A 24,205-nucleotide genomic window follows, 5' to 3' on the forward strand; every position below is an offset into this window, starting at 1 on the left:
GTGTGTGTGTGTGTGTGGCGGTCATCTCTTGTCTCCAGGGCTATTCACTCCACTGCAACAGATACAGCCTGAGCTGCATCCAATTAAGCAGAGCTCAAAGCTCATCACCAGCCTTTGGTCTCTTTGATATCCCTGGCTTGTTAGTGAGAGGGGAGATGGAGGAATATGGTTCTATTCTGCAATATTGCTGTTTCTCTCGCTGCACTTAAAACACATTGCAGTACTGATAATGAATAGTAGTAGTAGGCATCCTGAAGTCCTGAGGGACCATTGGATAAGCGCTCTTTGTTGCCCACTGTGGTGCTGGAACAGCGTCTCTTGTGACTGTAAAGTCCCACGCGTTGGTGGCAGTTTTTCTGCCACTGTTCGCAGACGATTTCAAATTGTCTTCTTGTGCCTCTGCGGGCCCTCTTATCGTCCCAGTGAAGCAGACCCCTCTTGATTTCAAACCTCCAGGTGCCTTTTGCTGAAGCCTCCCAAGTATTCAATGTTGGTGGCTTTCAGGTCACGTTTACATATCATGTCTTTGTAGCGTAGCTGTGGCCCCCCATAATAATGAAAACCATATAAAGCTGCACTAGCAGTCCCTAGAGGCTGCAATGTTCATTACATCCCAAAATAGGACATTTTTTTGGACAGAATATTTTGAGGGGCTAAACACGTAGAGTTTGTTAGAGCTTGGAGCCGGAGCAGGAAAGGATGTGGGAAAATCAAAGCAGTTCAGCATGATGGGAAATGTGTCTTTTAGATTATAAGATATTTTGTGTGCAGAATTGCCATTTTTGTGCCTGAGGGTGGCGCTAGAGAAAGCTTATCGAGTGTCCAAAGAAGAAATCCTCTTAAAATACTCAAATTTCAGTAAGTAAAAGTTGCAGTTTTCACAGTCAGCTTGGAGAATAGGTAAACAACTGGACACGGTTGCATCATTTGCAAAGGGAAACATCCTCATGTAGTCGGTTCGAGGCGGTTTGATGAAAGCAGGGGTGTCACTTTGGTAAAACAGGCTGCTTATAACCCTGCCGGTACCTTTGATACAGCGGCTACCCGTCAGCAAGACTCCTTTGAGCTATTATCACTGAGCTATCACTTTTCATGTTGATGTCTTTAGATGTTACGAGGGCGGACCGTGCTGCCTTTGAGCAGGAGGGCTCGTGGCCAATCATTTTGGTCATTTCCATATCACACATCACCTGGCCTTTTGATCTGTGGGAAGCGCGTGCGGAGGCGGTGGTATGATGGCTTAGCGAGGCCTGATACATATGGATGATGCTGGAGATGGTCTGCAGAGGACATGAGCGACTCAAGCTCTGCGTATTGATCGCTATATGGATCCATTATGAAAGCTGAAAGTCATTTATTAGATTTAGTTTCACATGATGTAATTTAGATTCAGTGTCAAGGTAAATATTTACATTTGTAGCCATGAGGTTCTAGAGTTGTTGGTCGGTCGGTCCAACATTATGGTCCTTATGGAACTTCTGTACAGACGTTCATGGTCCCCAGAGGATGAATTGTCCTGAATTTGGTGATCCCCTGACTTTTCTGAGGTTCACATTTGTGGTTCAGAGTGAAATACCTCTGCTATTGGAAGGACTGTCATGGACTTTGGTTTAGACATCATCATTCATGACTTGTGATGTGGTCCCTTAACTCTTCCTCCAGCGCCATCAAGTCATGAAGTCAAAATTTCACCTTGTCCAATACTTTAGTTTATGACTAAATAGAGTGCTGCAGGAATGAGTCCTAAAAGCCGGAAATTAGTTAGTATTTTAGCACTACCGGTTCCCTCGTCCGGAAGTCAATGAGTTCTTAGTTGGATGCCTGAAATAAGGTCTGTGGTTAACACAAGCTTTTAATGTTTTGTTCTACGATGTAAATTTAAATCATCAGTAAATATCCCACTCCTGAATTTTGTAGCTTTTACGTGTCTTAAAAAAGGCGATTGCTGACAAATGGCTAAATGAGACTACTAAACGTCATCATGCTGACTCGTCCGCCTTTACAGCCTCGTTGTGACCGTGGTGTAGTTCGTTTATAGCCACAACGTTAGCTTTTTACTTCTGCCGATTGCATTCACACTTCAAAAATCATAAAGTGGTGTTTATTTGCGGAGATTATCCTGCGAAACAAAAATGTGTAAGTATCATAAACGTTGCCACAGAGTTTATTTTCTGCAATAATCCAAAACCCAATGGAAAAATCACATTGGCTTTTTGTCGAGGGAACCAGGGCGATGCTAACTTCTTGGTTGGCCTATAAATATATACGTCATCCCTGCACCACTGTGAAAAAACAGTCTCACTATTTTTCTGGTCTCTATACAACCACCTAAATCCCTAAAAAGGAAAATGTCATTATTTTATCTAACTGTATTACACCATGTTGTTGAATACTCGCTTCCGATTGGTCAATCACGGTGTTCTACGGTCTGTTATTTCTTTATAACAGACCGTTGCTATGTATAACAGACCGTTGCTATGGACGCATTTCTGATGTCGGACTCTGGTGGGTTTATTTCACAACAATGACCGGATCACTGTACATTATCCCTTTTTATAAGACAGTTGAAGGCATTTGACAATTATTCACAAGACAATTTGTTACAGACCAGCACAGAATTCATTTTAAAGGCACACAGCAACAATTTAAAACTATTTTTTTAATCTTGTTTTCTTAAATACAGTCTAATCTGTCTAATTTTTCAAGCACTTTTGACTGCTCACATATCTGCGGCTCATATTGCCGCGACTCATCATGAGCAGGGCTCTTATCTCTGTGTCATTGGCTCTTTACTTTTTCTTGAGTCTGGCGCTGAAACTTTCCCCTTTCTCTGCCCTGGATAGAAAATAAGTCATTACATTTCTCCCAGTGGTTTAGTTTAGGTGTACTTTTATTGCTTTTTGTCTGCCCTCGTTGCTATTTATATCTTTAATGGAGCAGCGAGTTGTGTCATCATCCGCAGTATAATGTAAAAATGGGCAGAGCAGCTCTTACTCAGCAGCACTTCAGCCCTATAACAACCTTCTGCTCTGACACCATCATTGTACTGTCGCTTCTAATGATCCGTCTTGTTGCTGTTGCTGTCAACATAATGAGTGTGTGTGTCAAGACTGTGTGCGTTAGAGGTGGAAATCTGCTGATTCCAATCACGTCGTTCAGTTCAAAGATGTAGTTCGCTATAGGCGGTCGCATCACCGTTCAGCTTCACTCAGTATGTACGTAGAGCTCAAGTTCAGTGCTGATCCTGGCTGTCTTCAGTTCGGTTGCACATCGTTCAGTCTGTTTCTGGTCCAAGCTGTATGTGTCACGCTCCGGTTATGTTTCCTGTCATTTATTTCCTGTTTTATTTTGAAGTACTCACCTTGCTCTCATTTCAGACAACTTCCCTTCCTGCCCTTGTGTTTCCTACCTGTGTAGCTGTTCCTCATCAGCCCTGCTGTCACTTGTCCCTCGTTATCTCTCCCCTGTCTTTGTGTATTCTGTCTCTGTGCTCCACTTGTCTTTTGTCAGTTCATCTTCATTGCTTCATTTCTGTTTGGAGTTTTGTTTCCTGTAACCTTGCCTGCTGTTTCCTGCCAGCCTTTTGGAGTCAAAACCTGTAAGTCGTATCTGTTAAATCATTGCATTGTTCCTGCTGCCTCTTCATCCTTCACCTGCGTTTGGGTCCTTCAACTGCTCCCTGCTCTCCAAACCGTGACAGCTCAGTACAAAACTAACCTTTACAAGCACTGCACTGTGTGTATATGTTTCTAAATGCTCTGTCTCCTGTGTGGGAACACTTTTCTTTATTTTCTGAGTGAATGTTAGGTGCGTGTGATGTGCATGTTTGAGTTCATATAGTGCAAATACACATGCATACCAGGATTGGTATTGTCATTTTTTTCTCTCCTCCTGAATCACCACCAATTTCTCAGCTTATTCACCAGTTTGAATATGTCTAATGTTGTGCTTATTAATGCCTGTTGACCATAGACTGTATATAAAGAGTGGACGTAGTCACCGTGACGTCACCCATTGATTTATGGACTGTTGTTTTGAAGACTGGAGTTTGGCTTTTTGCAACCTGAAGTGACACAAGAGGGTGGAGTACAACTGAACGCTGAATAAGACATTTTTAGGCAACCAAAAAAGGGTATAATTAACTTTCATGATCTGAAAACACACTGTGCAAGGGTTAAAGTTGTAAAACAAAATCACAGACAACTCCCAGAGTGGACAACGCCGTGGTAGCGACCTGTCAATCACAAGGTAACCACGCCCTAAAGCATCCCCTGCTTTATGGTCTATTTGACTCTAAATGGGACCATAATTTACTAAATGAACATCATGCTGTTTTGAAGAAGACTTGAAACTAGTGATTGAGACCATAAACTCATGTTTACAATTTTTACTGAGGTAATAAATAAAGTGAGAAGTATCAGGATCATTATCTCATAGACTTCTATACAATCAGACTTCTTTTTGCAACCAGAGGAGTCGCCCCCTGCTGGCTATTAGAAACAATGCAAGTTTAAGGTACTTTTGCATTGGCTTCATTTTACAGACCCGGAGGTTGCCCACTGGTGTTGACCTTGAAAAATGGGGATTAATTAGGGGGACGTCATCTGCCTACATAGCTAGCCAGCTACCTGGCTACATCCACAAAAACTAGTGACATGAGATCGACATACTGTAACTGTAAAGGTTGTTGGCTTATTTCGTAGGTTGGTATTTAATATTGCATAAATACACAAGTACATGAATCGTGTCCTTATTCCCTCGTGTCGCAGCCTCCAAGTGTTTCTGGCTCAGTCTCAGCTGCTCCCTCCTACACTCAAATGTTGTTTTTGTTTTGTGTTGAGTCACGTTTTTTTCTGCTCATAAACACACTCAAATGTGGTGTCACGTATTCAGTGCATGGACAACACTCTCCAGGGAAGCAGTGTGTAGCTGTGAGGACTATTCATGGAGAGTCTTGGCTGGTAGAAGAGTAAATGAGGAGTGGGTACGAAAGCGATGTAGTGCGTCTTTCAAGCCCCCACGAACAGCACTGAGCTGAGGTGATTTTAGCACAGCGGCCAGATGGTTTGTTACACAGAACCATCTGAGAAGTCGTCATTAGAAACTGTTTGTAAAAGGGCATGCACTTTAAAAAAAAATACTTGGCAGGTGATTGGATGAACCATCTGTCAATCAAACTCTTGCCGAAGCCAGTCGGGAGAAGATCAAAAACATCTTTTCCATCGAGAAAAGCCTTCAATGCCGTTCTTTGCTCATCTTTTAATGAAGAAATACTCTCCAGTTCTGATATAGCTGATGCTATTTTAGTATCTACACTAACCTCTTCAGGAACCATCGGCCAGCAAACAGTTTGGGGCCGTTGGTGAGCATCTGTCTGCTTAGTTTTTTCGGTGTGTCCCGCGCCGTCAGCTCCTGTGACATCGTGAGAATCCAGCTGCTGTGCAAGCGAACAATTATACAGCTGTAAACATTTTTCCATGTCTCCTAAATGCACTACAGTTGCTTTTTCACAAAAGAATGAATTAAAAGAATTAAAAAGTTTTGTATTTGAAAAGACTTTTCTTGTCATTCGTGTGTGGGGGTGGTTGGCAGGAAGTCAGCCAATTCAGTCAAAGCAAGACTCAAGAAAAATATATTTTTTTGGAAATGAATGGGACACAATTTTTCAACATATCGATCTCTCTTATCACAAGAGAGCAACCTCCGGAGGGGGCAGACCCTGAGCTGGACTGTTCCCCCTTTGGAAAGGGTTTGCCCTCCATGGTTGGGGTCAGGGCCTATAGGTTAGGTCATGGCTAGGCATTAGTGAGATATATAGGGTTAGAAAAAACAGACACAGATCCATATGAGTGTGTTTTAGTGTGTAGCGTAGGGGCTGGCAGCAGAGTTGGTGTGTGTATCATCCTCTGCTCTGTTGCTCCTCTTCCTTCCAAAAGACGGTGACTCAGTAACAGATGCAGAACTGACTCCCGCTGTCTCCTCCTAACACACAACTTGTCAGTTAAGTTTATCTGACAATATGTTATTTAATGAAGCCAACTGGGAGACAAGCCATCATGCCGCGGCGTATGTGTGTGTGTGTGTGTACTGGTGTGTGTCGTGAACATCTTCTCTTAGCTGCAGACAATAAATGCCAGCTTAATCCAAAAAAATCCCTTCAGGACCAGCAGAGCATCTTCGACGGCGAGAGGAGCGGGGCGCAGTCGCCAGCCTCAGGCGTTAGACACAGAGATTAGCTCGTATTAACAGCTGGGCCTGTCTGCCAGTTGATAGGAGAGACGCTGTGGAAAATTTGGCTGTCTGTTGGGGATTGTGCTGGAAATGTATTCATCAAAAAGTAAATATTCAGCCTAGAATAATGAAAAAGTTCACCTAAAATTGGGTTTTGTAAAAAGCAATAATAGTTATGGAACTCAAAATGTATAAGATAAAACATTTGGTACATTTAAGGAACATAAAATACATAGTTTACTTGCAAAACATACTGCAAGTAAATCAATATATTCTACATAAATCTACTTAACATCTTCAAAACTCAATTCATATCTGTTAAAACTGTCTTTATAACAGCAGTAAGTGTGTGTGGTGGGATGTTAGTGTGTGGGTAACTGGTGAGCAGTGACGTTAGACTCGAGTTTGAGCCGTGGGGGAGAGTGGAGCTCTCAGCCGGGAGGATTCGATCCTGTCTGGAGCTTCGTCTCCTGCTGCTTCATCCGCCTCCAACAGCGCCGCCTCTGATCACATCAATCCGCAGTGATCAGCAGTCAATCGCTGTTCATCAGTGGGGGGTTTTACACCCTTGTGTGATTGTCCTCCATTGGATTTTCATAAAAGTAGTGAAACTTTTCAAAAAATAAAATGTAATTCAACAGAACTTGCCTTGTTCTTTCTGATAAATATTGAATTCAAGTAAGTGAACTGAATCCAGCCCGGTCGCATGAAAATATCTATGAATGACAATAATTCGCAGGGCATTTAGCGTCGCAATAAGAACGCGGTTCTTGCTTTTAGCGTATCATTTGTACGCCATGTAGTCTGTACTGACTGCAATGTAAAGGCATCTGCGTAGATATGCTACGCTCAGAGCTAGTGACGCAGAATAAAAAGTGAGAAAGACTGATTTTGGCGGACGGGTGGGGAGTTGGATGAATCCAACAAACACAGGACTTTTAACCGAGAGACCGGTGTTCGAGACTGACATTGTGTTTTGTTTTGTAAGCTACGTCAGTGATGTTTGTGACATGTTTTCCGTACTTGTGTTGTTTCTGTACATAGTTTACATAATTGCTTTAAGCCCAATCATGACGTTTTTTTCCAAAACCTAAGTAAATGGTTTATTATCTCAACCTAACAGCGGACGTTATCGTAGTTTTGTTGTGCGCTGTACAAATGACACACGAAAAGCCTAAACTGCATTACAATGTCCTTGTAATGTCGTGCTATTAATACGCCTTCCCGTGATATTGGGTTGAATCATAACATACTGACTCGTTTTAATGTGCTACCGAAAATACTTACTAATACAACAACTGTGTGTCAATCCGCCGCTGAAAATAGTCCCCAACAAATGCACTATATCCTCCCATTTGAGTAATATTTGCTAAAAAAACGACAGTGCCCAGCTGTTTTAGGAAATTACTGAACCTTTTTAAAAAAATGTAACTATATATTTATTGACTTGTTTTTAAACAATAGGCATTGAGTGCCACAGACAGAGTAGGAAAGTCAGAATATATTGAGAGACGGATTAACACATTGTTGTTTTTTAGTCTTTTTATAGTATTTGTTGACAATAGCAACAATATCCTTTACCCAAGCTCATTCTTTAGGGAACAACGCCATCGCCTTCCCAAACCAAAATGAAGTTTATTCAAGTGTGCTATAGTATACTTCTTTAAACTAAGAGAGTATACTTTCAGTTTATTTTGTATGTACTTATCAGATGATATACTTAACAAAAGTATACTTAACTATACTCGGCTCATACTGACAAGTATACAGGAAAGTGTAAGTATATTTGGCTTAAATGCCAAGTAGTATTTTTGCAGGTATTATAGGCTTGTAGTGGTGCTTACTTTTTGATAGAGTAGCTTATTAACGTGTGTGAGAGTTTGTAAAAGGATGTTTTGATATGAATTTACTTCAATTCATCAAGTTTTTGGGTTATCCGTTCACGGTAGAGGAATGCGAGAACAACACATTTTATTCATTTTTTAAATCTCATCAAGTCAAATAGCAGAAAGACTCTTTATGTAATACATAAATCATTGACTAAGTACTACAAGTTTCAAAATATTAAGCTTAAGCTATAATTTTTTTCATTCGGACAAACACATCTTTTATAAAAATTAACCAAACACAACTCTGTTCAAGAAAAAAATCCCTTGAATCATATTGTCGATTGAGATCATCCTTCCTGCCCTCCCTCTCCCTCCCTCTGTCGTCGTTTCGAACATGTTCATGTAGGTGGTGTTGCATAAGATCTGGAGCTCCTCAAACACAATGAAAAGCTGCGTTTTCACTGTCGTGGCTTCTAAAAACATGTTCTTCCTCTTCAGGGACAAAGCCGGTGGGAGGAGGAACAGCGATGATACATGTCCAGTGTCGCCTCCTACTATGAGGCCCTAGTTTTCATTGCTATATGCCCTATATTCCTCGTCTGGGGTCTCCATGGCAACAGAGCGATGACGAGGGGATCCAAAAGATCAACAGGTGGAGAGTGCATAAAATAAGCAGAAAATGTCATCTACTTCCTCCTAATTCAGACAGGCAACAGAACAAATAATGTCGCCCACATTAAGCACACAGTCGGAGCAGTCGGTACGAGATGTGACACATTTTCTGTGTTTCTCCTTTGTACAATTTAGTTTTTTACAGAGTTATTCATGTGCACAATAGCCCTCATGCTGACTTTCTGAGAGGCAGGTAAAATGAATGGTGATAATTCACAGATTTTTAGGTGACAATGGGAACAGGATGTTCCACTTCCAGTGTCTCAGGGACTAATTCCCTGTGGCAGCTGGACCAGCTCCAGACCCATTTTTAGCCCCGACATTAAGCATTTATTTTAACATCTGCTACTATTTAAAACAATAAAATGTGACCTGAAATAGTCTTCAAAAGCCTCAAGACACCTCATGCCTTTGATTTAGTTGCAGAAACTGTTTTGCTTTCATTCTGGCGTCCGTTAAATTGTGTCAGCAGTAAGTGTCACCTTTTTTTTTTTTCATACAGTGGATATCTTGTTGTGCAAGGAACCTTCTGCGTATGTAGGTCAGAGCGAACGGCGAGCTCGTACATCACCGGGCAGAATGACATCCATCTCAACCAGCTGTGGCCTGAGAGAGACTTTTATATTGCATTATAGTGTTTCTCTGCTGCAGAAAGACATTTAATTATACTATAATTCACCCCTTGGACACACAAACCAATCCATATCCAAACCTGTTACTCTAAATCCACAATAATAACTAATGCTCCTGCTCCTCAGTAAGTCGGATCCCAGTGGGTAGTAACTTTTTATGCAGAAAGTAATGATGAAACAGCATGTCATACAGAGAGACAGCTTAAAAGCCAGGAGGAGGGCTTCCATCCAAATCATTAAGTGTTCTGTGTTGCGCAGCGGAGGCTGCGTCTGATTTAATGTTTTACAGAAGGCAGCAGAGAGCAAATACAGAACATACAGCTGCTGACCTAGTGGTGTTACTGCTGCAATGCCCTTGATATATAATGTATGAGTGATATATACACACATATGTCCACTGTCAGACCACAATTGCCTGTAACTGTGAGAGAGAGACAGATACTCATTTTTTCACACACTACTGTGGGTGATAAACCATCATGACCATGACTCTGTCTAATAGACATGCCCACATTATGCACGGATGGTAATTTAATTTCCCTTACTCTAATTCTGAACCTAAAGCTCTTATTTCTCGATAAAGACTATTATCTGTATATAGATGTTAAAGGTTTTACCATTCCTTTCATGAGATGATGTAGTGTGTACGCACAGGTCGCACAAATACAGGGCATGATTGTGCAACATCCCTTTGAGGACAGTAGGGACAGTAGTTGAGTTTGGTGTTTGTCCAGTATGGATGTTTGTGCCTGGTTGAGGAGCTTGAGTGAGGGGAAGAAACATGATGGGAAAACCAGAAACACATGGCGCAAAAGACATGAGTTGTGCCCCATATTGTATATACACTATGTCCCAGCACATGTGGAAGTGCCTTAAACTTGCATTCTTTCTAATAGCCAGCAGGGGGTGACTCCTCTGGCTGCAAAAATAAGTCTGATTGTATAGAAGTCTATGAGAAAATGACCCTACTTCTCACTTGATTTATTACCTCTGTAAACATTGTAAACATGAGTTTATGGTCTCAATCGCTAGTTTCAAGCCTTCTTCAATACAGCATGATGTTCATTTAATAATTGATGGTCCCATTAAGAGTCAAATAGATCATAAAGCAGGGGATGCTTTGGGGCATGGCTACCTTGCGTTGTCCTGTCTGGGAGTTGTCCGTGTTTTCATCTTACAACTTTAACCCTTTCACAGCGTGTTTTCAGTTCATGAAAGATAATTGTAACATTTTTGGTCGCCTAAAAATGTCTTATTCAGCGTTCACTTGCACTTCGCTCCACCCTCCCGTGTCACTTCAGGTTGCAAAATGCCAAGATGGACAACGGCCAAAATGCTGAACTCGTTTCTTCAAAACTGCAGTCTACAAACCAATGAGTGACGTCACGGTGACTACCTCCACTTCTTATATACAGTCTATGGTTAGAGCGAACTGCTAACTGTTTTTGTTGTTGCTGTTGGCTATGGCCCACATAAGCCTGCATAATGTTCAGCCAGTCAGATGACATTGTTGAATAATTGAAAAACACAAGCTTCAGAGATTTTAACGTTTTGTTCTACGACATAAAATACGTCAGTAAATATCCCACTCGTGAATTTTGAAGCCTTTACGTGTCTTCAAAAAGATGGTTGCTGACAAGTGGCTAAACGAGACTACTTAACGTCATCACACCGACTCGTCCGCCTTTTGCTTATTGGTGGTGACGTGAAGTCATGTGACCGTGAAGTGATGTGACCAGAAATCATACAATTGGTGTTCATTTTTGGCGATTATTTTATGGAGCAAAACAAGTATCATAAAACATTTGATTTCCCACAGAGCTTAATTTTCTGCAATAATCCAAAACCCAAATCACATTGACCTTTTGTCAAGGGAACCAGGGCGATGCTAACTTCCTGGTTGGCCTACAAAAATACGTCATCCCTGCACCACTCTTGTCAGATAGCTTTGCATGAAGACAAACGTTAATTTCTCCCAAACAGATGCCACAAAAAATCCCTCCAGCTTTTACATCGTTGGTCCAAAGTAAAGTATAATTTTATGGTTCAGTCAGCTCACTCACATTGTGAGCTAAAGCAGATTTAGTTTAAAATAATGAAAACTGGACAGCCAGCAAGAGCAGCTATAAGTCTTTGTTAGGGGCTGTTGTTCATATTGCATGTCCTGCTCCGAGCGAAAAGTTAGAGAAGGAATACTCTGACTACAGATGGAACATTTCTCTCTCTCTCTAATATTTCAAGTGATTCAGTCTGTTCTACTTGTGACAGCTAAAAATACAGTATGTCTCAACACTGACACAGAGCTGATATCCACAGCTAATCAAGAATAACTGGAGTGTTGTGAAGTATCGAGCAGACCGACTAGCTGTCATTGTAACGTGAAAAAGCTGCATAGGGGAGATGTAATACCAAACAAAAAAAAACCCCTCTATCTGTCTATCTGTCAGTGCATCTGCTGCAAGAGCAGCTTCTGATAAATTCACAAAGAGCCTGAAAGCTCCTGATCCATTTTAGTCCCCGTCTGATGGAATAAGAAGACAGACAACTGTGTCCCAGCCCTCGAGATGAAGACGCCCGAGTCCCCTGCAGCCGCGGCTCTACTTGGATAGGTATAAATAGAGCCTCGCAGCACCTCCTCTCTTAAATCATTCTCCTCTCACTTAGTATTCTCCTTACTCCTCCTTACTCCTCCTCCTCATTTCTTGCATCAATCCCCCTCTATCTCTTTGTCTATTTTGGCATTTGGCAGAGTTGAGAGCTTTTGAGGGATGATGTTGAGCAATCATGGGAGGTTATTTAATGTCATTTGTTTGATGACAGCAGCGTGGAGCAAACCTGCCGTGTGAGTGACAGACAAAAATGAAGCTCCAATGAAATATGATAACAAAAAGTAAAGACGCGTAGGGACGGAAGATATATAATATATTATTTAGATGGGAAATTATGAGCACGAAGGGCAGTTTCACCTCATTAGCATGTTTTTATCTCCGCCGCTCTATCTCCATTTACATCTATTTATGCATCAAGACGAGAGCGAATTTTATCAAGGTGCTCGGCCGTGTTTGCGTAGGCTTCGTGGATCCAATTTTTGAAAGAGGAGTTGCTCTTTGAAGCCACTGGGCCAGGAAGTGATGGGGAAGTTTGAGAGCGAGGGAGGGATGGCAGACGCTTTGATGTGCAGAAATAGATAACATTAAAGGCTCGCTGACAAAAACACACTTTCTGGCCACGACGCGAGCAACGTCCTGTGTTGCTGGATGGTACGACAGCTTGGATGAATGTGAAGCAGATGGTTGCAGATTGAGGAGTCTTTATCCCGGAATGATTTGGGATTTGGGAAAATGCAGGCCTACGGCGCATTACAGGACAATACAATTCTGGGAGCCAATTTTCTGAGAACAATTATTTATCCTTTTTTTTTTTTTTTTTGCAATGAACTCCTGCATATTTCATATTTAGCAGATGAAGTGATGTGTCCTTCTCTCTGTGAATAAGTGTGCTGTCACATGGCTCAGTCTGATACAGTAATGAGGACAGCTATAGCCAGAATTTTAAAACGGAAAATCTGTTTTGTGGACGTAAATGCATCCTCTGGATGCAGTTAATGTGAACTTTAAGTACCCTTGAGCAAGGCTGTTTAGTGGTATCACCGGGCAGCTCTTAGTGAATGAGTGTAATCCATCTTTCTCCTGCTACACTCCCCTAAGGCTTTGCTCTGAGTAATAATGTGTTTTTATGAGGCTGCAGCACGAAGGGCTGCGCAAACTTTATGGGAGTTTGGCTCGTGGTCATATTAAGCAATGTAATATTTTCATCATCTTTGGTGGAGAGCTCTGTCCAGTATTTATAAAAAAGCATGCTGGATGGTTTGAACAAAATAAGACGGATGTTTGAAGTAACCATTTTTTCATAGCGTCTTTCAGCTAATTGTTTTGATTTCCATTCCGCAACTTTATGGCAAATTCACACCAGGCAGCGGCGAAGTGCGGCAATAGTTAAATTTTTCTGCCGCTGGGAGGCGTGTTCATGTGTTTCAGCAGGGAAAAAAATCTTTGTAACATAGGTCAACATGTCACAGGAGTTTCAGGATCTATTTACTGATTGGCTGCGGATACTCTCTGGCTGCAGTTCGCCGCTAAAAGTTAGGCTTATCCTAACTTTTGTTTGGCCGCATTTTGCTGCACAATCAAACGGCCGCTAGGGCTGCACAATTAATCGAATATTAATCGCCATCATGATTTTGGCTTCCCACAATTAAATGAACCTGATCGACTGCGATATTGCGTGTAAAATGCATGCTCCGCTGCAAATCAAATCAAGCACTTCCTAAACTAACAATCCAGCCACCAGGGGGCGATCAAGATGTTTTGGCTTCACTTTCCTGAATGTTGCGGCTGAAATCCAGAGTAGAAGAGAAATAAACAACAGAGAGCGGACGGTCAAAACAAAAATGCATTGAATTCAGGTGAAGAAGAACCTTATTTTAAGTCTTCTTTTGATGCAAAAGATTTGTACATTAGCAGGAATCTAGCACAATATGAAAGCGAAAGCAGTGCTCTGATCATTTAAATGTGAAAGTGCAACAATCATGATAAATAATCGTGATGTCATTATTGATAAATATGATCGCGATTATCATTTTGGCCATAATCGTGCAGCCGGTCGCTGCAGCTTTCCATAGATATTGTATGACAGTTCGCCGCAGGCCGCACTTCGCCACTGCTCTAGTTTGAATTTGGCGTTACTGTTTTGGTTCTCTTTCACTCCTCTCATCTGTGTCTGTTACACACTACCTGCCCAGCACCCAAACGACAGACAAGACATTTAGCAACCAGCTGGTGAACATAGCAGAGCATTTAGCTCCAGATATATCCCTTGGGAGTTGGTAGAGACAGAGCTGAATGGAAAGTGAATATTGGATTTACATTCATCACGTTGCCAAAAATACACCTCCAACTGAATGCTAATGTTGCTCCGTATCTTCTGGGTGTTCTAAATAGGCAATTGTTGAAAGGTTTATGCAGGTTTAAAGCTGTATTAATTGATTTTTTTGGTCACTTGGGGGCAGTGGAACGAGCTGAAAATCCAGCCCCTTCTCATTCCCAGAGTGTCAGACACTGATGCTTTGACACGGCCATCGGCGCGTTATACCAATGCACAAGGCACCCCTTAGCGGTGGTATGAAACGCACCAAGAGTTCAGTTAACTCCAATGTAAACCCATCCGCATCAATATTAAACGCTCAGATAAAGTGCTGTGGTGACTTAGTTTAAAGAGTGAAAGAGACACACAGTTCTTTCCTAAACCTAAGTAAGTGGTTTTGTTTAATTCATAACGTTAAGCACGGGTTTACTGCGACTGAAAAGTGACGCTAAGCCTCAGTATGTGACAAGTTGAGATGAGAACGTGTATGAAAATAGGCTACAGCGTGGACAAATTCAGATTTTTGATGGCCGTTTTAGCAAACAGCTTAATTGCTTCATAGAGATAAGGAGAACTGCAATTATCTGTGGATTTGTCACTTTGAGTGATTCCTCTTACATAAAAGTAGTCATTAAATCCATTGTTAATATGAAAAATTCAGATTAGTCCAGCTTCGATTCGTAGATGCATTCAGAGAGATCACCACCTCTTCCTGCTTTAGCGCCGTCAGAGACACGTCAATCATCTCACAGATAGCAGCACTGACAGCTGACGCTCTTCATCCCAGTTTAACATCACACACAAAAGGGCTAAAACGTGATCTGAAACCGAATTTCCTTTTTTATTGAAAAGAAGAAAACATAGTGTTTGCTTAAGGAGATCAATGCAGCAGAGTAATTGTATTGACAGAGAGCTTTTTTTTGACAGAGGATTTTTTTTACTGGAACTGGTGCTTGAACCTTTTTTGATTTTACAATATTCTAATATTACAAATCGTGCTGACAAAACAACAACAACAAAAAATCTATTTCCATTCCCAATTTCCTGATGGGATCATTAAAGTTTCTACTGATCTCATTTGTTGCACAGTGCATGTAAAAAGGGTCACTAGAAAAATCTATTTTGTGTTCCTTCACTCAAGATTTTATTGCAATATTTATTTATTAAAGTAAGTAACTTCAAGTAACTTCTTGTGTCTTGAAGTAGTTTGAATTGTTTTTTATCTGAACAGCCTCGTTTGCACCTCTTACATCACTCGACAGCTGTCACTCTCTTCCTAGTTGATGATTTGATTCATGTCCGTCTGCTTTGCACTAAGCAGGCAAAGGCCTGAGGACTTTTTACACTGTTGTGTTTCTTAAATTAAGTCCCTAAAATAGGTCACTAGTCTGTTTCTGTTGGTTCTCCATATGACAAGAGCATTAATGTATTTTAATGAGCCCGAGTCCCAAGACAAAAACACAATTATTCAGTTTCATTCTCAGGCTGAAAAGATTAAAATGTTGTTTTGTTTTCATGATATGGAAAGATGACATTGTCTCTTTGTCCAAAAAATAATGCTTCAGTTTCAGTGACTGTGACAGGAAAAGGCTTTACATTTTAAAGAAAAGTAAAAGTCACCGATAAAGGTGCTAAGTAATAATAAAAGTTTTCTGACACCAGTACATCCTACCAATCACTTGCTCCTCCATTCATGACCGTGATAGAAATGGGAAAAAGGCTCCGGCTGAGTATCTAAAACGGTGTCTCTAAGTTGTGTCTGCGCTGACAGCAGAAGTGACGGGTCTGGATCATGAGGGGTTTCATGCTGGCTGATTTTCTGACTGACGGGTGTAATAAATCATAACAACAATAATGTCTTCCTGGGATACTGACAGGATATTGCTTAAATGCTGAACCAGAAGCTCAAGACACCGCATTACCCCGTCTTTGGATATTATTGAGTTGATGCGGTTGACGGCGTAGGGCTGGTGAAATACCTTTATATTTGAAAATGTTCAGAAAACACAAAATGTGTCGTGACTTTCAGTTATTTCTACAGAAGATAAACAATGTCAACCGTCCACTTTTCCTGTTCAGGGGTGCATACCAGAGTCGATTCCAGCAAAATGCCCAAATCCCCAAATCCCCAAATCCACCCTGGACAGGTTGCCATCACTAATATAGACATTCACATCTACAGGATAATTAGAGTTTCCACTTCACGTGACCTGTCTGTCTTTGACACTCAACCACTGACCGAATAATCGGTACTATATGACGATTGATCGTCATGAGCACCGTCATGCTCATCTGACACAGATCATAAAATATATATAGCGGTATAACTAAAAGCTGATGCAGCTGTCCACGTCATATTTAATTGACGGCGCTTCAACGTGACGGCTGCGAGGCAAGGATGTCTCATTTTGTTGAATGTCTCGACTCCTCTCTCCTCGCGTCTCATCCTCGCCTCCTCCGCTCGTATCTCCCATGGGGACTAATGGTAGGTGTCCACAGCCTCCGTCCTTTCCACGCTTCCCATTCATTGTCAACGTAAGCAGCCGTGCAATGCGTTCTGGTAGTGTGGCGGCGCGATCCGAGAGACGGGGTGTCAAGTTGGCCGCACCTCATTTGCATAAAGTTGAGGTCTAGACTACTTTATTCAAACTGCGTGGCTTACTTCTATATATATATAAAATGTTTTCAGAAACATTTCGGTGAACTGTTTTCGTGATATAAGAGAAGAAAGTTTCCAAACAAGCCACCATGATGATTTTGGTTTGAAAGCTGGGCGCAGCAGCCCACGAGCGAAAGCGTTCGTCCAATCAGGTGCCGAGTGTCTAGTGGCAGCCCATCAAGCGTCCAATGCTTGGAAACGAGGCGATCCCTCGTCATAAAAAATGCTCCTGTGGACCAGAAGACATTAGGAAAGGAATCAAGGAGACACGTTATAGCATAATGAAAAGCGCCCTATCACTCTACTCTGTCTGCATTTTGGGTTCTTCCATTGTTGCCTGTATTGACCGGCTGTGACAGCAATACATATTACATGTTAAATAATGCCAAACTATCTTCCAATATGAGTTTATTTTTAGGACAACAGCTCGTTTACTGTACCAATTCGAAATATGTGTTAACACTTGTTTGGCCTTTAGGTAGCATCCACCACTTCTCCTCAGCTGAGTCACATTCACTCTTCGTTTCAGCTCTATTTTGGTCTTCACTTACTCTTGAGAAAACGTCTTTAGCTTTAGCTTCTTCACTAGCCAAATGCTCGCTGTGTCTGTCTGCTGTTTGGTGCTAAGCAGGCAGCTCAGTGTTTGTGTTTCTGAGCTTTTTCGCTGAAAACCATACAGTATGGTTTGCTGGTATTTGTGATTAGCAGAAATATAATGTATCACAATGAGGACTTTAGTCCAGTGTTTCTCTTTTTGTATTGATAGATGTTGTGCAAATACAGTTCTTTTCTCATGTCACAGTTTTGTCTTTTGTCCATTTATAAGTTATGCAAGCTGCCATCTAATATCGTCATTTTGTTTTTAATTTATGTGTATTTATTTCAAAAGTGCAGCTTGGTTGTACAAAGGGATTGAGTGTTTCAGGTGACTCCTGAACATGGAAGAGAGACACTAAATGTCAAACATCCTCTGAGTTGAAGTGAAATGAGGCCTTGTACTACATGTAGACAACAACAACCTCCTGACAATTAATTAATACCAAAATATTAATGTGTACAGTATAAGCAAAACATGCAGAATTGATCTATAATTCATATTTTGACACCAGGATTCGTTCATGTTTTATTCCCACAGAACAGACTTCAAAAACTAAGTAAAGGTGTTATTCACAGCGTTGAAATTAAAACCAGCCGCGTCCTAAAATATTCACTGGCTGTGACTCATCAAGTCTTTCAATTTTTATTTGACACTTAGACATTTTACTCAGCTGGGTTTCCATCAGCCTTTTGTGTTACGTAAAGCTGCACCGATTAGACTCACTTGCAGAAATGTTGATCCTTTTGCGACCATGGCCTTTGAACAAAAACCGTCTCTTTTCTGCCGAGGATAGAAATGTTTGACACAGTCTTGCATCATGATGCGAAATCTGACTTTGTTCCTTTTGACGAGCTTATAGTCACTTTACAGTATGAGACATTTTCACTGTCTACAAGAGCAAATCCACATACAAGAGTTCCGCATTGTTTCTTTCTCTTGCTAATGCATTTGCATTCCTTGCTTGTAGTTATCCCAAAGCCCTGTACGTCTCATAGTTTGTTAGAGGAAAACTTCCTTCTTATAGGCGCAGACTCTATGGCTGTACTCGCTCAAAACCTCTTCTGTCTTCATCACCTACTGTCTGAACCAGTTCTCTGCTTTGTTGACTCCTCACTCTTTGGTTTATTTGTTTTCTTTATGCTTCATTCGGTGCACTTCTCCTGCTCGGCTGCATTTGAATCCCTGAGTCACCCTACTCATAAATCAGCGATGCACTGGGGGAAAGTGCAACATCTTCCTGGGACTTATACTGTCTGGATCCAAAGATACAAACTCAAAAGGAGTTGTGTACTGTACTTCCACACATTCCTGTGGCTGTATTTAAGCTGATATTTCCACCGTAGCACATTTTTCACTTGATTAGTACAGTTAATTACGTACCGGCGGCAATTCTTCATGCTTTTCTGAATGTATTGACTTCGTTTCTGGATCTTCTTTGGCTTCTTTATATAATCAAATCACATCCCTGGGCTCAAACCTCCTGAGAGCAGACTACTGCGGGGGAAAATGACTCTATTGAGGGATGATTTTCAAGTATTATTTTGTCACTATCATGAATTAAATATTTTGTTTTAGCTGGATCGTGGGCGCTCATTACGCACTGCACATTCGAGATAAAAATTACTGCTGGCTATATGAAAGTTTAATTTGGTTCATCTAGCTAATTGCTGTGTGATTGATTATATAATTACACAGTATTTGTTCCCTGGCTGATACAGTCACATAGTTCTGGTCGTAACGGCGGTGATGCAGTGTGTTTCACAGCCGTCGACCTGTGGAGAATAATGATAGTGGTGTGTGTTGTAAGGTATATGGCCTCCGTGTTGCAGGGCTGTACTTTTTTTTTCTACAGCCGTATATTTCCTTCTGCTCCTCTGAGATTACACAATGCGGAGAGATGCTCCAGTTTCTCTCTGTAGCCTTGAATTCAGCAAACAGCGAATGCTTGACAAATACAAGCTCGATCTTAAAAAGAAGATGGATCTAGATCAGATGCATCAATTTTTAACTACGTCTCTCATTAGTAAAACATGAAATATAAGACCCCTCGTCGACACATCACATGAAGTTTCTGCTGAAAGTCAGCATCATAACCTGAAACACTGGTACAGGAAAGTAATGATTCTTCATTTTTAGTTGATTTGCTGGCCTGTTTTATATGAAATAGCGTCCCTTAATAATTGACGAATTCAACTGAAGTGTATGTATAGTTACACTGATGTTTTCTAGCAAAAGCAATCCAATTTATAAATTCAGAATAGCAATCAAAATGGCATCAGGTGAAGTATTCAAGTACTCACATAAGACAAAGTGTAATATGTTATAAACAACCAATGTCACAGGAAAGGGTATAACTAGCACGACATTGCACAGACTTTCCGCGAGTCATGAGGACGCATTCTAGGCTTTTTGCATGTCATTTGTATGTCACGCAACAAAACTACGATACCACATTTAGGTTTAGGCAACAAAACCACTTAGGTAGGTTTAGGAAAAATGTCACGGTTGGGCTTAAAATAAGTATGTAAACTAAATAAAATACATATGGAAACAACGTAACATCACTCCGGAAAACACCTTGTTTGCTCATTTTCAAGCAACTCAGATTCAGATGCACTGTGGCATCGCTGCGTTATAGCGAATGCTCTCGTCTAGACGCAATGTTATCGGGAAACAATCGGTGTCCCTTCGTATGCGGAGGGACTTTTAACGAGACAAATTTATCCTCTCTGGCCTCCTGCGGAGATATTTTCCTTATTTGTGAGCGAGTGTTTTCATGAGAGAGGGATTAAGCAAATGCTCTCTATATCTTTTCTCCCTCCACAGCGGGGGGGTGTTATCACTCTGACAGAGGGAGGCAAAATGGTGATAAACGGCCCAGATGAGGAAGTAAAGTGGATTATAAAATGGATCGTCTCTCTGCAGCGTGATGGGACTCTTTGGGCAAATATTGATAGTGTGTGTGTGCAGGGGAACAGGTGCGGTGGGGGCGTGAAAACACACACACACACACACACACTGTGTATAGTACTGTGTGCTAATTGCGCTCACGTTACCTAGCTACTGTAGCCATGGCAACACATCTTGATCGTTATAAAGGGGCTGTAGAACAATTTCAGGCAACCTGCTGAGTGACCATATCAGCTTCTCACCTCTTCCTGTGATCGTGTGTGTGTGCACTTGTGAGATGTATTATATTCAAAATACTGAAAAGAAGAATTTAATTGTTTTTTTCTGTACATTTTTTAGCCCTTAGTGTGAAACGTTATTGTTCTTCACGTGTATGTTTCAGTTGTATTTCCGTGTGCAGTGTGGGTCATCGCTGTCCTTCCAGCTAATTGCATGTGTGTGTGATTAAGCTGAACGATCTGACGATTAAAGTGAACCCCTGCAGTATTATGACCGACCGCTCAAATGGGTCTCCCATAAACAGTAAGTGGCTGATAAACTGGTGAAATGGAGCGCTCAGTTAACTGCTGTTATGAAACGGCTCTCGCTCCATCAGGGTTGTAGCTTCACAGGAGCTTGTTGAACTCAGCTGCTGATCTTCCTGTTCAAAGCAGCAAACCCTCTTTAGTGAAAGAAAGTTTTTAAACTTAAATTCAAAGCAGTGATTGAAACAAATAGGAGACCCAAACATGTAACATGTATGATCATATTATTCCAAAAGTATGGCCATTAATATGCAGCTGTAACCACTCCTCTGTGAAGGCTTTCCACAAGATTTAGGAACCTGGTAGCAAAAAATATGACCACACACTAAATTTGCAAAACCTGCAATAACTGTTTTTTTTTTGCCACTTGGGGTAACCATAGCATATCATCACCTTTAAGTTGATAATATAGACATTAAGAAGTGGACGTAGTCACCGTGACATCACCCATTGGTTTGTGGACTACGGTTTTATAAGCCTCTAGATCGGCATTTTGGCCGTTGCCATGTTGGTTTTTGCCAGTCTTGTTTTTTTTTGCAAGCAGAAGTGACACCAGAGGGTGGAGCTAAGTGCAACGAAAAGCTGAATAAAACATTTTTAGGTGGCCAAAAAGATTATTAGTAACTTTCGTGAACTGAAAACACACAAGTTCTACGATTAAAAACTCGGACAACTATCAGACCAGACAACGCTGTGGTAGTGACCTGTCAATCACAAGGTAGCCACCCCCCAAAGCATCCCCTGCTTTATGGTCTATTTGACTCTAAATGGGACCATAATTTACTAAATGAACATCATGCTGTACTGAAGAAGACTTGAAACTAGTGATTGAGACCATAAACTCATGTTTATAATGTTTACTGAGGTAATAAATCAAGTGAGAAGTATGCTCATTTTCTCATAGACTTCTATACAATCTGACTTCTTTTTGCAACCAGAGGAGTCGCCCCCTGCTGGCTGTTAGAAAGAATGCATGTGTAAGGCACTTCTGCATTTGGCTTCACTTCTTAGACCCGGAGGTTTCCCATTGGCTGATATAGGAAACTTGTTAGGTAACAGATTACATCCAGAGGTTAAAGGAAACATTATCATTCATTTGGAGTCATGTTTCTGGCCACCTGATGAATGTAAGTCCAATATTCATACTCTGTTTAGCTCTACTTTTGGTCTCAACCAACTCCTGATTGAAATATCTGACTCTTTAGCTGCTAAATGCTCCACCATGTTCACCAGCTATAGTCTCTAACTGTGTCTGTCTGCTGTTTGGTGCTGGGCAGGTATACACACTATCGATTACAGACACTTTAAAGTCTCTTCCTCCACCTGTATGAAACGGGGGGTTGAATGTGCAAACAATGCACCTTCTTTGCAGGGATTTGCTCCCATTCAGCCGCAAGAGCATTAGTGACACTGATGTTGGGCGATAACATCTGACTAATCGTTGTTCTCGGTTATCCCCAAAGGTGTTGGATGGAGTTGAGGTGAGGGCTCTGTGCAGGTCAGGCACTTTCTTCCACACCAAACGGAGACAACAATTTCCTCATGGACATTGCTTTGTGCATGCAGGAAATCATTTTCCCCAGACTGTTTCTGAAAAGTTGGAAGCACATTATTATCTAAAATATCTCATGCAGTAGCATTAAGATTTTCTTACAGTCCAAACCGTGAAAAACACATCCAGGCCAAAAGTATGGCTCCATCTATATACATTTGGCCACCAAATGTATATAGACAAGCGTGTCCACATTTCTGCCACATACTGTATCCATTGAAATGATGATGAACTTTTAACATTCACAGTGAAGCCTCCATCAAATAACTGACCAGCAAAACACACCACCCCAGCGTTTAGCTTTTTCCTGGGCTGATAAACACGGCAAAACTCTCATAACTCCAGCTATCGATCTTTCTTTACTTGAAGGATTACATAGAGCTCAGTCATGATCCAGCTACAGACAAGTCTGGTTTTCTGAGCTCTTAAAAAGTACATTTTGTAGAACCACTGTGTAATAGATAAATCTTTATATGCTGCTTTGCTTTTCCTCGCTGCATCACCTTTTCTAATAAAGCCCTCTGTTTATGATCACCACCCACTTACTTTGTAATATCACGAGTTTAAAGCTTCTGCACAGGCTGCAATATAACTCCGCTCACCCTCTGGAGAAAGTGATATGAGGAAGCTAGCAGGCACTTTTGAAACATTTATGAATCTGTGTGGAGAAATTCTCTTTTAACTCTCTCGGAGGTCAGAGGGCAGCGTCAGATCTGCTGAGCTGGTTGGGATTTACTGTAACGACTTGCTCAAGGACACTTCTGCCAGTCTTCCTCTCTGAGCTTCCTATTAAAGGTTTGTCTCGTTAATTACTAACTCTTTAGCCCAACGGAAACAAGTGAGCACAACACTGGTAAACATCTTTTAACTCTATCTTACAGATTATACACATAGTGACGCTTTATTTTACAGGTCCATGATTTCCTAATTATTTCTTCAGAGGTTTCCAGGAAAGTCATGAGTAGAGCTGCAACGATTAATCGATTAGTTGTTAACTATTAAATTAATCGCCAACTATTTTGATCGATTAATTGGTTTGAGTAATTTTTTAAGAAAATAAATTCTCTGATTCAAACTTCTTAAATGTGAATATTTTCTGGTTTCTTTGCTCCTCTATGACAGTAAACTGAATATTTTTGAGTTGTTGACAAAACAAGACATTTGAGGACGTCATCTTGGGCTTTGGGAAACAAATTTTTTGATATTTTATAGGCCAAACAACTTATCGATTAATGGAGAAAATAATCGACAGATTAATCGACAATGAAAATGATGGTTAGTTGCAGTCTTATGTGATTCATGATCAACTTCTCCTAATTCACAAAATAAAAAATGCCTCCTCGTTAACCAGCCAAAACATTCTGGTTAAATACTATTGACTTGTGGAGCAACCAATATTTCTATTGAATTTAGAGCGATTGTTCAAGAGTTAATGTATTTGTAAATGTCTTTATTGACGGCTTTAGGAATCACTGATCGACATTTTTCACCGTTTTCTTACATTTTATAGACCAAACAACTAATCGATTAATCAAGAAAATAATTGACAGATCAATTGACAATGAAAATAATCGTTAGTTGCAGCCATAGACATGGGTAAGAGAAGTTTTCTTGAAGGAAAAGCTTAATCTAAACCCAAGGAAATATTCATTCATTATCAATTTACTATTGTAAA

The 24,205-nt window shown here is 40.9% G+C and overlaps 1 protein-coding gene and 1 long non-coding RNA gene across 2 annotated transcripts in view; both read left to right on the top strand.

The window, feature by feature from the left end:
- The window catches only part of dner (delta/notch-like EGF repeat containing), a 63,301-nt gene that overhangs the window by 5,641 nt on the left and 33,455 nt on the right, over positions 1–24,205 (top strand). The window lies entirely within an intron of this gene.
- On the top strand, positions 752–22,702 carry LOC119491217. The gene is made up of 4 exons (XR_005207562.1): positions 752–763; positions 4,079–4,081; positions 15,471–15,481; positions 22,455–22,702. It is a non-coding gene; the product is annotated as an uncharacterized LOC119491217 (long non-coding RNA).

Source organism: Sebastes umbrosus, chromosome 7 (genome assembly GCF_015220745.1).
Source record: "Sebastes umbrosus isolate fSebUmb1 chromosome 7, fSebUmb1.pri, whole genome shotgun sequence".
NCBI classification, from domain to species: Eukaryota; Metazoa; Chordata; class Actinopteri; order Perciformes; family Sebastidae; genus Sebastes; species Sebastes umbrosus.